We start from the raw sequence: 17,272 nt of genomic DNA on the forward strand, positions 1-17,272 counted from the left end.
TCTTCCCTTGCACAGTATCAGAACTATAACCACACAACCCTGTTCCTAGAACACTCCTAGACAACACAAGCTCTGCCAATAGGATCCCAGTTTTAACTGAACTGTGAAACCAAAAAGGTGTTGGCTGACACAGGGTGGTGATAGTACCAGACCTCATACCAGATGAGTTATTGACTTTTCTCTGCATCATTTTATTTTCAATTACAGAATCAATCTAACCTGGAGAACCATTGTAGGAAAATAGTCTATTAGTTGACAAAATCAGAGCATTGACTAACATGGTTTTAATTTTAGGACTAGCAATAAACTTTATTTAACACTGGGTTTAGTTTTATCCTTTGAAAAACAGCCATGCTGGCCTCTTGCTTTTCACAAGGAGCTCAACTTGCCATGACCCAAAGCTTCAGTCTTCTTTATGAAAGAAAAATAAACATTTTTCTTTAAGAGGAGAAAGAAGAGTATTTTTTGTGATGCTTGAAGTCATATTGCATCATCTTGCAAAGCATGATAGAAAAAGGATGTGTGACTCACTCCCTTTTTCAGGGCCCTCAGACAGAAATATTAATCTCATATTATAGCGCCCTTTGCAAAGAGCTTTTCCTCATTAAGATGAAGTTGATAATGTAAATTCCCCTTACCTGCGGGAATGTAACTGTTTGTGCCAAACCTCAGAAAGTTCAGTGACCCTTGGGGTGGGCTGGGAAGTGTGTGCTTACTTCAGCACTCATTGAAACTCAGCCCATCCCTGTACCTTCAAGCATTTGTAGAGGGCTGGGTCTCTGGGAAGTGAGCTACCCATGGACAGGCAGCATAAATGTCATCAGGCAAGAGCTCAGCCTCCACACAGTAGCAGTGATCCTTCCTCAGCTGACAAATTGTTGAGTTTCCATGGCACTTTAAGGCATGCTCAGATTTCCACTCAAGCCTTAAAACCTTGCCTTGAAAACCTTAGAATCTGAATCCATGGATTGGCTCTGTCACTTCTCATCATTAACAGAATGACAGAAGAATCACGGACTCATTTTCCCTAGCCCAAAATGGTTCCAAAAAAATGTTCTCAGGGAACAGGGGACAACCTGAATCATAGCTCTTGTTGGCCACAGAGAATTTCTAGCAGACAAGTAGGAAGCCAAGGTGAAAAAGCAGATTGCCATAGTTTGATCCCTTATTGCTGTCAGGTGCAGGCTGTGCAAAAATTAATGTGGGCTTTGGGCTCCATTTTACACCAATGATTTCCACCAGTAACACAAACCTTATCATTACTATGGGGATCTTGTTGTTGCTCATCTCTGCTTGTTGAGTCTTCCTTGGTTAATGAAGCCTTTACATTTTTGAAATGTTGTCTCCAAAATTTGAATTCCATCCAGAGGGACTACAGCACATTTGGTTCTTCATTGCACTTTTATGACTGTCCCAATGACTGGGGAAAGAAGGTAGAAAACTGAGTGATTTGCACTTGTTTCTGCAGAGCTGTTAAATTTCTTAACAACATTCTTAAACTAAGACCTAATTCAGTTTGCACGTGATATCCAAGGGAAAGGCATTTGGGGCCTTTCCAAATACTAAGGCTGTAAATTTTATTACTGAGCACAGTTAGATGGGAGGAAGGGAGAGGAGGAAGGTGGGGCTGCTGCTCTGTTGCTTTTGTTAATGTCTTCATGTGGATGCAACAACCAGAATGCTGCTGGCTTTTTGCATTGAGCTGTGAATGAGGAGTGTATTTGTGTATTTGTCTGCCTGGCAGCACATACCATGAGAGGCACTTACCTTGAGAGGTAAGGAAACCATGGCAGTGGAGTGCAATATAACTTTACAGAGCTGGTCAGTGCAGTAGTCCAGCTGTCTAGTTTTCTGAAGCCAGAGACCTTCATAATGCTGCCTGGTGAAAATCCCCTGCCCGGAAGGATAGCCATGGGGGCTCCTCATGGATCACAGTCCAATCTGGTGTCCAGAAACACCCTGCTTCTAGCATAGCTCCAGAATCTAATCATCATGGATATCCCACATGAGGCCCTGACCCATGTTTGCCCACACAGCATTCAGAGAGCACTAACTCTGAATGTGTGGCTGCTGGATGGGACTGTCCAGAATGCAGGCAAGGGAGTGTATATCTGCCCCTTGTTCACAGACAAACATTTCAGCTTTAGCTATGGGTAAAGGGGACTTTGAACTGAGACACGAGTCCATGAACTGCAGCACCTGGCAACTTCTCCCATTCTGCCAACTGTGCTGCAAGGTGTGCTCCTGCTGCAGCAGGGCTAGCAGAAACCTAAGCATGGTGGTATAGTAGGCTGCCCCAGGAAGAATTAATCAATTTTGCTCACCTGAGTCCATAAATTTGCCTCTATAAAATTTCTACAGTAGTTTTAATTGTTCAGTTTCATTCAGTACTTACAAATTAGGCTGAGGAGACTTATTCTTGTAGATAAAGTTCATATCTCTATGTTCTGTAGCATATTAGAAAGGGAAGATGCCCCTTTATCCTAACTCAGAAGGATGTTTTTATTACTGTGAGATAGTCTGAAGATGAGAGTAGCTACATAAATGAGAGGATATGGACCTTGCACTCAGGTATGTGCATATACATCACAGAATCACAGAATATATCAAGTTGGAAGGGACCCCAAGGATCATCAAGTCCAGCTCCTGGCCCTGCATGGGACACCCAAAGAATGCCATCATGGGCCTTGAGAGCATTGTCCAGACACTTCTTGAGCTCTGTCAGGTTTGGTGCTGTGGCCACTTCCCTGGAGAGCCTGTTCCAATGCCCAGCCACCTCCAGGTGAAAAACCTTTTCCAAATATCCAACCTAAACATCCTCTGATGCAACTTCAGGTCATTTCCTTGAGTCCTGTCACTGTTACCAGAGAGAAGAGATCAGTGTCTGCCCCTCCTCTTCCTCTCAGGAAGAAGTTGTAACTGCAATGAAATTTCCCCTCAGTCTCCTCCAGGCTGGACAGACCAAATGACCTCAGCTGCTCCTCACACAGCTTCCCCTCAAGGCCCTTCACCATCCTCATGGCCCTCCTTTGGACCCTCTCTAACAGCTTCATGTCATTTTTATATTGTGGCACCCAAAACTGCCCCCAGCACTCGAGGTGAGGCTGCCCCAGTGCAGAGCAGAGGGGACAATCCCCTCCCTTTCTGGCTGGGGATGCTGTCCCTGATGCCCCCAGGACAGGGCTGGCCCTCCTGGCTGCCAGGGCCCTGCTGGCTCAGATCCAACTTCCCACAGACCAGGACCTCCAGGGCCCTTTGCACAGTGCTGCTTTGCAGTCTCTCATTCCCAGCCTGTCTGTGCATCCAGGATTGCCCACATACATATGTGTGCATATATAAGCAGTGTTAAATGTACATCTTACTTGCCACAGACTGATCTGGAAGCACTCTGGAAATTGGAAGTGCTCTGCCCCCCCTTCCTCCTACTCACAGATTTACTAATGCCCTGGCACTGGTGTTCCTTGGACCCTCAGTGTTACACACAGATTTGTAAATGGGGAAATGAAGATACCAGAGCAGGAGAGACCGTAGGAAACAGAAGTCAGCATCTGTGGGGGGACTGATCATAGCCCAAGGACAATCCTCTCCATTGGTAAGGGTGGCATGAGATCTCTAGTAACTCCATAGTTCATCCAGTTCAGCATGACTAAAAGATTGCCCTCATTATTGTTTAACTTGGTGTCGTTGGTATTGTAGAGTGAAATGGAAATTACATGGAGAGTGAAATTCACAGGGAATGGAAACATAGGCTGAGCCTAAAAACCCCTGTTTCCACAAAACCCCTGTGGCCCCCCAGCAGTTAAGTTTTGTGTGACTAAGCACCCCTGCTGCCCCTCCTGCGGACACAGAATTGTGTGTTACCAGAACACAGGCAGCAGTAGCATGGCTGCAGGCCAGGATGTGGGGAGGAAGGCTAGTTCTTCAGCTCTGAGCTTTGTTGACACTGGCTTGTGTTTTACCAAGATTGGTGTTTGGACACTGATATGCTAAAGGAGAGGCAGAGCTGGTTTGACAGATCCACACTTGTGTTACAATGAAATTCCTGGAGCAGAGAAAATTTTCAACCATGCAGAAATCTTTTGATGTTGCAAACTGTGTTCAGAATGGCAGCACCTCTTCCTGGAACCCTTAGCCATGAGCATGTAGATATTGACTTTAAACAGATACAGGATGGCACTGGGTGAAGGTTTTATTCATGGAACACTCTGACACACAGACCTATTTGATACAGCAAAGGTAGGGAAAAGTCGCAAAGCTGGAAGATTTTTTTTTCTTCTCTCTTGTGTATTAGGGGTGCAGAGTCAATGGATGTATCACTGAGTGAAATCAGATTTATATCAACAAGATGAACTGGCTGAGCACAATATTGCAAGGGCCAGTCCCAATAGTCAATCTGAAAAGGTAGAATTGCAGTCATTTGATAATAACAGTTTCTTCAAGTGTGAGCTATCAGTTCAGAATTTCATTATCGAGTACTGCTGGAAAATGTATATGTTTATATTTGGTTGTAAAGCAATCTGCAGCTACATGAGGAGAGCAGAATTACAGTGCCATATACATGATGAAGCCTCAAGTGTTATTCCATTACTGGAAATCTCTAATGTCACATGAGTCCAGATGACTGTGCTTTATCCTAAATCCTTTAAGATTCATCTTAGAATTGAGCTTTTTGGGGTCAAATTGGGGCGAATCCAAGAAAAACTTTCAAATTTTTCATTACTTCCACCTGAAGTTACCAATCCAATCAAGCCAAAAGCTTCTGAAAGCGAGCAGATTTCAGATAATCCAGTGAAACAGTGTGTGTGCACTGAAACCTGAAACTTAATGAGATGCACATGTTTGATGACAAGTTCTGCAGAGATCCAGCTGTGGCATATGGGTAGGCTTCAAGTGTGTCTCTCAGCACACCAGGCTGCTAAATGTCAAACAAAAGAGCACAGGGACAGAGTGTGGTGACAGTATACATCGAGGAAAGAGCAGATATTTAAAAAAAAATCTTATACTATTCATTGTTTCATTTGTCATGAAGGATCTATCGTGAAACCTGTCTTGCTCATCAAGAAAACAGCAGTACAAAATGAGAGAGACCTGGAAAGACAGGTAATATTGAAAGGTACTCTCGAACTTGAGCAGCCTTGAGAATCATGGAACACACAAACGATGTGTGGTTGTGGAAAATGGAAATTAAATGTTTCTGGGACAATGATCTGGAGGAGCAGGAAAGACTGCTCAACAGTGCAGACCCAGATGTGTGACATGAGACTGTCACACTGTGTGATGGAGTGTGGGAGCAAGGCAGGACATTTTGTGAAAAGTCTGGAAGTGCTAAAGTATTCTTGCCAAAAGAAAAAAAAAAAGTCATTTACCGTGGAAGGACTCAAGGTGACAGCAAAGGGAAAACAATACAGTGAATTGTTCAGGACTAAGAGGGTATTTCTATCATTAAGGGATATTAAAAAGTTTACTGACTGAATAGATGCTGGATGCTCTGTCTTTCCTAAAGATAAAGGTGCTGAAAAGATCACTTGGTGCTCATAACTGTCTGCATTAGGAAAAAGTTAACAGAATGAAACTTGATGGAGGGCAGAAATATGAGAAGCAGAAAACAATATCAGTGGTGTGGCAATCAGTGCGAATGATGCAAGAAATATGTAGAACTTGTAACAGACCCAGGTCACTGTTAAAACATTTACAAAACACAGGAAAACTGTGCATAGCGAGCAAGGAAAGAGATTCCTAGATCATGAAAGATATTCTTTGGATTGTAACACAGTGCATCAAACTGGAAAAAGATTTTTCAATTAGAAGTCTCAAACATGCCATTACTGGCAATGTCATGGTCAGTGTGAGGTGTATGTCAAAATGGAAAGGTTACAAAGAAAGCTGCAATGAACTGCTGTTGGGAAGAACTGTGCCTAAGCTGGCAGAGCATGCCCTGAGAAAGGGAAAAGGTTAGAAAATTAAGATGCAAGTCATCTCGTGTGGTGATGTAAATCACCTAACTATATGTGACAGTTCACGCTCCATCTGTCAATACACAATCACATTGTCTGCATCAGACATTTCACACCCATGATAAGGCCACTGTATCTCTGTTCCCCTGGCCATAGGGGTCTCCAGTGTGAAACAGGTAGAAAAAAAAGGCTTCAGGTGTGCTACAGGAGACAAAGCTTCACCCCTTAATCTTTCATTTTCTACTGTAAAAATGAGGTCTCACTGAGAGGCAGGTGCACAAACCCTCAAGGAAGGCCAAGGAGCACTGACCCTGCTTTCCCCATTTATGTTCAGAGATTGTTCCTGTGCCGAATTGTCAGGGAAGAGCACAACACTAAACTGGCAGCCAAAATATCCTGTGATAGCCCTGATTGCTCTGGTCATGTGATGAGAAATTACTGGACTGAACAGCAGAAGAGCAATTACTATATCCAAAAGAAAGAGGCAGAGAAGTTCTGTTTTGTACATGGATCAATGAAGGCACGACACAAATGCAAGACAAGTGTCAAGCATGGACCAGGCCAGAAGAGCAGAGATTGTTAGGAGAAAGGACCGAGATTGCTCAGTGAACGATTTTCAATTTCAGGGAGAAAGACAGAATTTTGTGAGGGTGTGACCAGCCTGTGGTTGTACCTTGTGAGAGACCATGGGATGGGACTGGGGTGGACGGCACTTGACTGATGGAGGAGATGTAGAAGATGTTGAGACAGATATCAGCAGGTCAGCCAGGAGTGGGTGTGTAAAAGCCTATCTTCCTGAGACAACATATGTGCCCAGCCTATCCCTGGCAGTCACATCCACTATTGGGAATGACAGATACTGTCAACAGACATACGGATATCAGCTTGCTCATGTGGCCCCTTGCATCTTGATCAGAGTCACAAAAAAAGGTGAAAAAATGAACTCTACACAATGTGAGTGCATGCCCAGGACAAGGAAATTAAGATCAGATTCAGAGGTTGGAAATTATTCACTGAATTATTTCCTTGTTAGTTCCAAAGCTGAACAATCTGTTGCTAGTATGGATTTATCTAAAAAAAGTTACATAACAGCAGATTAGTAAGATTGACTGAAATTCCAGACAGTGCCATACTTACCATGATTTTCGAGCAACCTGAAGGCTTATGATATTTGTCTTTTACAGGTTGCTATCTTTACAGGTTTTTAAGTAAGAAAGGAAATTTCAAATGGGTTCTAAAAAGTGGTATGGTTTGATATAGAGCAGTAGTTTTTAATCTGTTGTCTATGAGACATCAGGAGGTAGGCTGCAAAGCATTATCAGTTTATTTTCTTTAAAACCCACGCAACATATTCCCACGTATTCAGACTGGGAAAATCACCTCAAATTTAGAAACATCCTACAATATATCTCAAGAATGCACGTAGTTTAAAAGAAAGCACTGTGCCTATAATAGCCCATTCAACTATTTTTGTAACAATTGCACCCACTGTACTTAAAATTGCTTTGTTTTCATATGACCTGGCACAATGACAAAAACCAATGACACATGAGCACAATGGCAAGTGCTTGTCCCAAGAACCTCAAGTATTGTGTTATACACTTAAGGGGTGGGTGGGGAATCTGATTTGAGGGGAGAAGTTTTGCATGCTGACAGGACAGCGTGGGATTGAAAATCTGGTAAAACCTGGTTGCTGGCAAGGGAAGACTGGGGAGGTACAGAACACATTTCAAGTTTTAAGTACAAAATTGGTGGAAGTTTTTGTTAGTTTATTTTGTATGTGATTTCTACTTTTAGTTAAAGGTTCATCTGAGATCAGTTTTGTCTGTTAAGCAAACATCACTTGTGACATTTCAACATCACAGTACTGGGGTCTGTGCACCATGAAATACAGTGCTAACGACTTTAAAAGAGCCTGTCAGGACTCACTTGGCTCTCTCTGGTGAAATTCTCTGCATTTTTATGTGCTCTGCTTGGCACACTGGGCTGCTGAGCAGTTGCATGATGTCATATTTCCTGTCTAGGACTTTACCTTTCTAAAGCTTTATGTTGTTATGGTGTGACACACCAAGCTGCAGAAAAAGAAAGCTTCACATCCAAGGAGCTGAATTAAAGGTTCTTGAACTTGTGAAGCTGAATTATTTTGGTTATATCTTTATACCTTGTGAACAGCAGAGTGGAAGTTAACAGGATGAAGTTAACAAGCTTTCTGGTTCTCAGGGGAGCCAGGGTGTAAGGCACACTTCCCTACTGCTGGTAAAACTTAATTATGAGGTACCAGTAGTAAATATTAAAAGATAAATATTTGATCATGTAAATGGGGTGTGTGTGTGTGTGTGTGTGTGTGTGTGTTTGGATTTCTGTGAAGATTGGTGGAAGAAAATTATTGTACATCCCTAAATTAGGATCCTTTAGGCCTATCTCAGATCAGTGAGTCTTAAGCCTGCTGAACAGTGTCTTCCCCTGCCTGCTCTGTGTATCTCTGTACACCTCTGAGACAAAAAGGTCTGCTTCTTTTTGGCCAAAGCTTGCAGATCCTTTCAACTAGCAGCACCAGGTGTGGGTCACTTCTCCATCTAAAGGCAGAAGGAGCTACAAGGCGGAGTTGAGAGAGATTTGGAGAGTAGGAATCCACACTGGACACAAGAAGCATCTTGTTTAGTGCTTTGTTACAGAAAAAACTCTGGCACGAGAGATGCATGGGTGGAGTTGCAAGCCCTTCCTCTGCTGGAAACAGCATCTGGTTGTATCTCCAACACACCCTTCCTCCTGCCCTCCATGCCCAGGAGTGTGGGGACATGAAAGGGTTGCCACTGCAGGAGAGAGCAGTCCCCTGTGTGCTGCTTCTGCAGGGAGTTTTCCCCCAAAGGGGAGCCCATGTTTTCTTTGCTGGGTGTTTTAGGGATTTCTTTGTGTGGACTAAGCAAACACGAGCATGTGGTTTGGTTCTGCCAGGATGGGTGGAGTTGCTCAGGACAGTGTTAGGAAGATGAATTGTCTGCTAACAGCAGGCAGGGGGTCCTGCAGCTTTCCCTGGAGCCTCTGGGCCTGGCCTGGTGATGAGGAGACTACGGCCAGCCTGATCAAGGGTAGATTAGGTGCTACACACTTGGCTGAGCTGCTCTTGAGCTGACAGTTCCTACTGCTCCTGTTTAAACAAGCATACTTTAGAAATTGCAATGCTGTTACCTGACTTATGCATCACCTAAAAGGCAAGCAGGCTTGACAGCAAATGGGACCAAGCAAAAAATGGACTTGTATGGTGTGACTTTATGTGGTGACAGTGGCAGGACCAAAGGGAATGGCCTGAAGTGTCAGGGGAGGTTTGGTTTAGATATTAGAAAAAGGTTCTTCACCCAGTGGGTGTTTGGGCACTGGAACAGGCTCCCCAGGGAAGCAGTCACAGCACCTGACAGAGCTCAAGAAACTTTTGGACAATGCTCTTGGGCACATGTTGTGACTCCTGGGGGTGGTGCTGTGCAGGGACAGGAGCTGGACTTGGTGATCCTTGTGGGTCCCTTCCAACTCTGCATATCCTGTGATTCTGTAATTCATAGGTCAACAGGACAGGGGAAGGAAAGAAGGTGGAGGAGGAAAAAAACCACAGCAACTCACAGCTTCATTTCAGACCTATTTCTCTCTCTGCTTCAGTGATACAGGTTCCTGCTTAAATCAGGACCCTCCCATTTTTCATTCTGAATGATCTACTGCAATTCTGAAACAGAAACAATAAAGTAAGGTCTGTCTATGCCACCCAAATCATCATGACAGCACATCTGTGGCTAATGATTGCCAGCAGCATTTGCCTTTTGCCCAACCAGGAATCTTTACCTGCCTCAGTAGGAAGTGGTGTGACTGGCTTGGAAACATTCCAGTCCTTAGAATAGGGTGAGGAGAGTGATTCTTGATCCCTGGGCAGTTATTTCTAAGGGTGCAGGAAGCAAAGAAAGATACACAGTTCTGTGAAGGCACAGCCCCCCCCCCCCCTTCAAGAAGGATTAATTCAGGCTGTAATGAGTATGCACAAGAAAAGGTTACTGAGATGATCAAGGAGTGAAGATCCTATCTTACATGAATAAATCAGAAAGGCTTTGGCTGTTCAGCCAGGTAATCAGGAATGGAGGAGGAGAGATGATTCCTGTCTGTAAATCCTGCATCTATGTATGCATTAACTGAGAAGAGACAAAATAATCACACGTCTTGGCACAAAATCTAACACATTTATTTGGGATATATAGGAGTATGTCTAAATTTAAGCAAGAAGTTAGAAGGCTTTTAGCTGTTTCATGGATGTCTCAGCTGCTGGGCAGCTTTAGAATAAAAGCCTTTGCTTTTCTTTCCAGAGTCTACAACAAAGGCAGTATTTGTCTTTCCCTGAGAAGTGAGAGCACATGTCCTAAAACATTTCCAGCAAAGACATGCACTGGAGCAATTTGTGTTCTCTGACTTCTGTTTCTACAAGGTTTCATCTTAGACTGATGCAACAATTTCTTAAATGAAGAAACTGGGTTTTAATCTAGCTTGTTTTTTTCTTGCCTCTCTCTCCCCCCCCTGCCCAGACTCTCCATTTCTATACAAATGTTCAGGTCTCTCTTGAGCTTGCAGGCGTGGAGAGTAATTTCTGCCCTTGCTAAATTGCTGTGGCATCAAACAAAGCAGAGGGAAGACCAGAGGAGCCTTTCTGCAGCATCCCTATCATAACTATTCAGTCAAATCAGACAATGTGGATTTATGGACTACAGAAACATCATTTGTGAGCATAGCATTTCTCCCTGGTTTTGCCTAGATTAAGGAAGCCTAAAAGGAGTATGGATGGGTGTGACGGATTTGCCTGTGAAACTGGGGACAGTCCTTGCAAGCCCAAGGAGTGTTTTCTGTTCTTATGCCCCTTTTCATTCAGTGTTGGACAGAGTGCTGTCTGAAGGAAGTGCTGTCCTGCTTTTTGAACAGCACAACATGAGTAAAGACTCTGTGGCTGCTGAAGTGTTAGAGCTGTGCTGGGAGGGGAAGGAGCGCTGGCTACTACTGGCTGATATCCATAGCCTGGGGGTATTTAATGGAGGATGAAAATGCTGCTGGCATTAGGCTTTGTGGAGGCAAATCTTCCATTTGGTTTCTGGAACAGGAATACAGATAGGAGCCAAATGAAGCTTCCATGTGGGTAAAGGAGCATTTGCCCAGGAGTCAAAGCTCCTCTGAAAAATGTTTTACCCTGAAAGCCACAATCATGACATTGTACAGATAGATCAGCTGTACAGATCAGCTGTACAGCTGATCTACTGTACAGCCCACCTGCCCTGCCAGAGCAGTGCCCCAGAGACTTCCTGCATGTTCCCAGCTGTCATCCACAGACAGACCTCAGCAGTGTGGCAGACAGGGAGAGACTCCTGGGCACAGTAATGTCTCTGGTGGACCTGTCCATTCTGCCTGTGATGTAACTCAGTGTCCTAACAAACTTGGTGAGCAGCTGGTTTGTGGTGAAGTCCTTCTCTCATAGGGTAAATGCTTCTGTATCCATCTCCTCCAGAGAGATGACAACAATGTCAGATAAATTTTGCTCAGGATATCATTCCTCCTTTTTCAACAACTGAGAGGCAGAAAAGCTCAGCTATTGTTTAAAAAAAAAAAAAAAAAGTTGAGTTAGGAAAAGGAGGGTTGAAAAGGGAAATATTTTTTTAACCAGGTCTAAAAGTATTCATGAAGATGATGATGATGACCTCCTGACATCCCAGCTGTAAACACCAGTTATAGTATTTGTTAGCAAAGTCAAATCTTATAAGGAGCAGCTGAGGGAGCTGAAGTTCTTTAGCCTGAAGAAAAGGAGGCTGTGGGAGGGGAGCTCATCACTCTCTACAACTGCCTGAAAGGAGAGTGTATCTGGGTAGGGGCCAATCTCTTCCCCCTGGTAACAAGTGATAACACAATGTAAATCCAGCCTCAAGCTGCACCAGGAGTGGTTTAGATTGGCTATTAGGAAAAAATACTTCACTGGAAGGGTTATCAAGCACTGGAATAGGTTGCCAAGGGAAGTTGTGGAGTCACCATTCCTGGTGGTATTTAAAAGACATGTACTTGTGGCACTTAGGGACATGGTTTAGTGGTGGGTTTGGCAGCATTAGTTTTGAACTTGATGATCTCAAGAGTCTTTTCCAACCTACATGATTCTATGATTCTGTGTTTACTGAGATTTAAAATTACTGGGAGATATCTCTCACAAGGTTGTTAAAGCCTATGACAACTTTGTGGGAACAGAGAAGTTCCATTTCTAGCAGTTCCTCTTTCTAAAATTTACTTTGTATTTTTTGGGGAAGCTTTATTCTTTACTGCCAGGGTGGTACTGATTTAAGTACTCTACTTTCCCCATAGGCCTAACTCTGACCCCTCCCTCCCCACCTCAGCATCATGGCACTCTGTTGTATTGTTATGTCCCCTTATCCACTTCTGGTGTCACATTCTGTCACATGAATGGGCTGTTGTGCCACTGCCAAAAATAAATGCTGTGTTGGCTTTTCCTAAATATGTACAGACTCAGCTGGGTCTCCAGGACTTTTTATAGCCCTCCAGCGCAGTCCTATCTTTGGTAGCATCAGCATTTCCATAGCAACTAACTGTGATGTCAAAGCAACTTGGTTTTTTTGGTGAAAACAGGCAGGAAGCAATGAACTCTTCATAAGCAAACATCCAATTTTAATTTTCAAGTGTCTCTCATAGTGTCTGCCACCGCTGCTGTTTATGGTTCTAATCCTAATTATCTCACTGTTCCCTTGCTGTCCCCCATCTGTCACACCCACCTGCTGCATGTTCTTTGGTTGGGTCCTGCAGTGTGCCCTTCCTTACAGGAATGTGTGGGGATTGAGGAGAAAGGTGTGCTCCATGCAAAGCTGGAAGCATGAGCAGGAATGGGAGAGATAGAGCAGTAGCATTTATATACAAGCTTTTTTTTTTTCTCTCTAAACCAAAATTAACAGAACTGGTCAACACCAGCCTTCTCCAACCTTTTCCAGTAGTGGACATATTTCCAGTGAAATGGGTAGGTTGCAGTGATGTGACCTGAGCCTCCTGACTATACTTTCCAGGACCTCTTACAGTCAGGCTCTCCAGGGGGAAGAATCATGGATTGATGTGTTACACTGACAGCTTATAAGAGAAAAAAGGAGCTTCTGAGTCCCAAAGGCTGCTTGCTAACCCTATCTTAAATGAACCCTCAAGACCCCAGATTCTGTCTCAGCCTTGTCCACTTACACTGCTGCCACTTTGCATGTCCTCTACCCAGAGCACAGCAGGGAACAGTAGGGGATTTAACTTTTAATAGGATCTCTCTGTCTTTATCTGCAGTACTGCATATTCCTTGGACCAAAGATTCACGTGATGGAGACTGCCTTGTGGTATTAAGGATTAAGCCTGTAAGAATTTTGATTTGTAGGGCAGACTTCCCCCCCTGCTGAGGGTGGGAGAAACAACACATTGTGACTTAATGCTGCAAAGAGTAGAATTTATCTACTTAGAGCTTTTCTAGATGTTATCTGTTTTGTGGGACTGGTTGTGTTTTTACAGTTTAAGTGAAGATATAAGAGTGATTTTTCTATCCACAGGAGTGGATGAGGTTTACCCAGTTCTACTTTGGGCAAGGAAGAGTCAATGTACTCCTCCCTGCCCAACCTGAATCAACAAATAAATGAGCTTACCTCCTCTTTAATTACAGGTAAGTCACTGGCTCATTGGCAGCAGAAAATGCACTGTGGTTTCTCCTGCTTTGAATTCTCAAACAAATACATACATATAAAAAAGGAGCTGAGAGAGAAAAATGAACTACTGACTTCCTGGCCCTGCAAAGGAGACAAGTTCACACAAAACCTCGTCTGCCTTTGCTCCATGGGAAGATATAGGCAGGGCTCTTACTCATCTATAAATTGCCTTGTAGACTTCCTTCTCCCCCATCACAGGCACTGGCTGGCACCTCATCCTCTGGGATCATGTTGTGACCATGGGAGCTCCTGGCTGGACCTGGGGCTCCTTGGCCCAGGTGAGGCTCAGTGCAGCTCTGCACTGTGACAGAAAAGGGACATCTCATCACTCAGTGTCCCTAGGGCAGCAATGTCTCCTACCTTCTGTACCCATCACAGGGTGACAGGACCATCTGCAGCTCCCACCTCGTCCTGTCTGCTGTGCAGCTGAGCTGTTTGCTGTGCTGAGCTGGCTGCTGGCTCCAGCAGCAGGCAGGACACTGCTGCACACAGCCAGGGCATCTGCACATTCCATCTCACACCCCCAGCCTCCCTCATTCACCTGCTGCAGCCATTCATCCCAAAACCTAATGATGGCCACAAACCTGGCAGGTATTCAAATAATCATTTAAAAATAAATGCATATAAACTCAGTATCATGATAGTTCCTCCCATAATATAGCCATCACTGTTTGCAAAATGCTACAGTTACAGTTGCTCATTACAGATATACTGTAATTTACTTCAGTTTTGTTACCATTTCTCAAAACTTCTATCTGTGGCAAAGTTTTTCAACCAGTATGATGACAATAATAATTATTTTAGGGAAAATCAAGCAAATCAAAACAACAAATACATACTGATACATGTTTTATAACAAAAAAAATCCTGGCAGAATATCGGTAACACATTGTGGGTTTTAAAGTTGTGCCGATGGGGTCTTGTCTTGAGACCCTGCTGCCCATCCAGCTCCATGCCAACAGAGCTGAATAAGCATTTCTCAAAATAACACCCAAATGCATTCAGCAGAATACATGCCTTCTGCTTTTCTTTTTTCTGCCCCTTCTTGTCTGCAGTGCTTCCTAGAATCTGAACTGCAAAGGTCAATCAGCTCAGATAACCAATGTCTCCTCAGGGAAGAGAGCCAGGTACCTCCTCAATGGGTTTTAGAAAAGGAAACACCTGTTGGCCCTCAAGCAGCCTTTATTAAACTCCAGCCAGATCCCACCTACTGTGCTGATCTTCTTCACCTGGGATGCTTCCAACAAGATGAGGTAAATCAATGCCCAAGAGATATTTATTTCTTCTTTTCTCTAAGTTTGCTATTTCAATGCTAGTAAGACTATTATTAGGAAATTAGAGTTTCTTTCTATCATCATCACAGTGTGATTTCATGTGCTCACCTGTACTCTCAAGTTTATGAACTTTGTGCAGAACCTGGTCTTTACCAGCCCCTCTATATTTTGTTCTTTCAGTTAAAAACTTTGAATTAAATATTGACAGTCTTTAGCAATAAGAAGAGTTTAAAGCTACAGAAATAACCCAGACCTAAGCAAAATCACCTGCTTCTGCTTTTTGAATTGCATTGTGATTTTTGTAGTTGCTGTGCAGATCATTTTCTGCATGAAGTTTTCTTAGCAGTAGTGTTAACAATTGGCCCAGATCTAGACCCTAACATTAACTCATGTTTTGGTTTATAAGCTGTGCTAAAAAAGGGGGGAAAATAATCTGCTTGTTGGTTAAACCAAGCTAAAAGAATGTTGCAATTTGAAATGCCTAAACTTTATAATTCTTCCTCTGCAAGAATCAGCTGAATCTGACCAATGCTACCTAGTGAATAACCTCCTGTTTTTATCATGGTATGAGTATAATATGGGATTGTAGTATCTGGCCAATGAATAGCTGTCTGTTTTGTGACAGGCCACAAGTAATCCTGACCCCATATATTTGTAGAGATACTGGAATTTAATCAATTTACTCAGCAAAATTGTATTCACTTGTTTGGTTAGCAAAACAGATTACAGTGAGGATTTGATGGCTGTACTAGGTAAAGGCTCCAAGGCTCAGTCCTGAATGTTTGGAAACCTGGAGAGAAAAAGGGGAAAAACATACATTTGAAAAATTATCCTACCTCTGAGACCTTCTCCATGTCAAAAGGAAGGCTGTGATTACTTCTACTGGCAGAAGAAAGGCAAGTTACAAAGGTAGTGTGGGTAAAAGATGAGAGCTTGTGGTGCCCTGGAGGCTATTACAAAGGAGGTATCTATGGCTGCTACACTTGTTATAGAAAGCTGACTGAGAGGAGGAGGGAGTTAGAACAAATGTCTCCAACATCTTCAATATGTGCCATTTGGTGTTAGTGGTATCACCCCTTTTGTCAGCTTGTGCCTGAATGTCTGTACCCAGACACCACTTTTCTGTCCTTTCCCTTGGAAATGCTCAGAGCTGCACAGACAGTTGTTCCAGAAGCAATGTGACAAGCACATCTCCCTCTGCCTGCCCTACACCTGGAGGGAAAGCAAGGCAGGCTCCCTGCAGGATGTGTCTGACCCCTGGCTCCTGTGTCCCCATTTCCCCTCTGTGGGCTCTCTAACACAAGGTGTCTGGCCATACAAGTGGAGTCATGCTTCTGTGTCTTGCCTGAGCTTGGGAAACAGACAGTGAGTTTTGCTCTTTGCCATTCAGTCTGTCCTTCCTGAGGTGGCAGGGCCCTCTCAGACCCTGCTGAGGTGATGCACAGGGAGGAGCTGAGCTTCCACATGCAAGGTGAAGGTGGAAGGTGTGCCTTGCCTCTCCTCTCACTCCTAATCCAAGAGGGTGCTGTCCTGATAGCACTGCCTTTCTGGGGGAGGTGAGGCCCTTTTTGATGCCTCTTCTGAAAAATTGCTCTGCCTGTGAGGGGATAGCTTCTGCTTTGCAGTGAGGAACAAGGTACCTCAGTCACAGAGAGCTGATGTGTGACACCAGTGTGTTATATGCTGCTCATGAAGCAAGGAAGGTTTATATACTCTTGGAGCTGCTTTGTAACATTTAGATTTTTAGTCAAGTTTCCCTAAATTAAGAGGCAGCAGGGGAGGAAATACTGTCCTCTGCCTACAACCTTTTTCCAGCCACGAGGATGCCCCAAGGGGCTGAGACACCCAGGAGAACAGGTTCTTCCAGCAGGCCAGGAGAAAAGCATCTTCCTAGTGATTCCAAATGGTTAGCATTCAGAAACTGGTCCTGGTCTCCCTGCAAGCTCTTTGTGCATGTGCTGTGGGGAGGATTTTCCCTGCTCCCTTCCAGCTTATAATCCCCTGGGCCTGTTAATAAAAAGAAGCCACAAGAGAGGCAGCTGTTGCAGTGAAACACAGCAGAAAACTTCCCCAAAAGATAATATTTATCCAAGGCAATAAGGAGGAGCTTCCTTATTTTGCAGAGCTATCAGTTTTGCACCCCTCTATCTTTTACATTTATATCCAGGCTGCATAAGCCAGTGTGACCTGTCATTGTTTGCTTAGAGGGATTGTTTTGCCTTCCAGCAAAAATACCAGTTATTGCTAATTCTCTTTTACTGCTAAAGAGATAGCTCTGCTTGAGGGAAGCCTGATATTG

General features: G+C 43.8%; 1 protein-coding gene across 1 annotated transcript in view; it reads left to right on the forward strand.

Moving 5' to 3' along the window:
- The first annotated feature begins 14,933 nt into the window (after window positions 1-14,933).
- C6H11orf24 (chromosome 6 C11orf24 homolog) overlaps window positions 14,934-17,272 on the forward strand; it is a 44,257-nt gene continuing 41,918 nt past the window's right edge. The window contains exon 1 of the mRNA XM_077179973.1: window positions 14,934-14,952. The gene's annotated coding sequence lies outside the window, so the exon portion shown is untranslated. The remainder of the gene's footprint in view (window positions 14,953-17,272) is intronic.

Source organism: Agelaius phoeniceus, chromosome 6 (genome assembly GCF_051311805.1).
Source record: "Agelaius phoeniceus isolate bAgePho1 chromosome 6, bAgePho1.hap1, whole genome shotgun sequence".
NCBI classification, from domain to species: Eukaryota; Metazoa; Chordata; class Aves; order Passeriformes; family Icteridae; genus Agelaius; species Agelaius phoeniceus.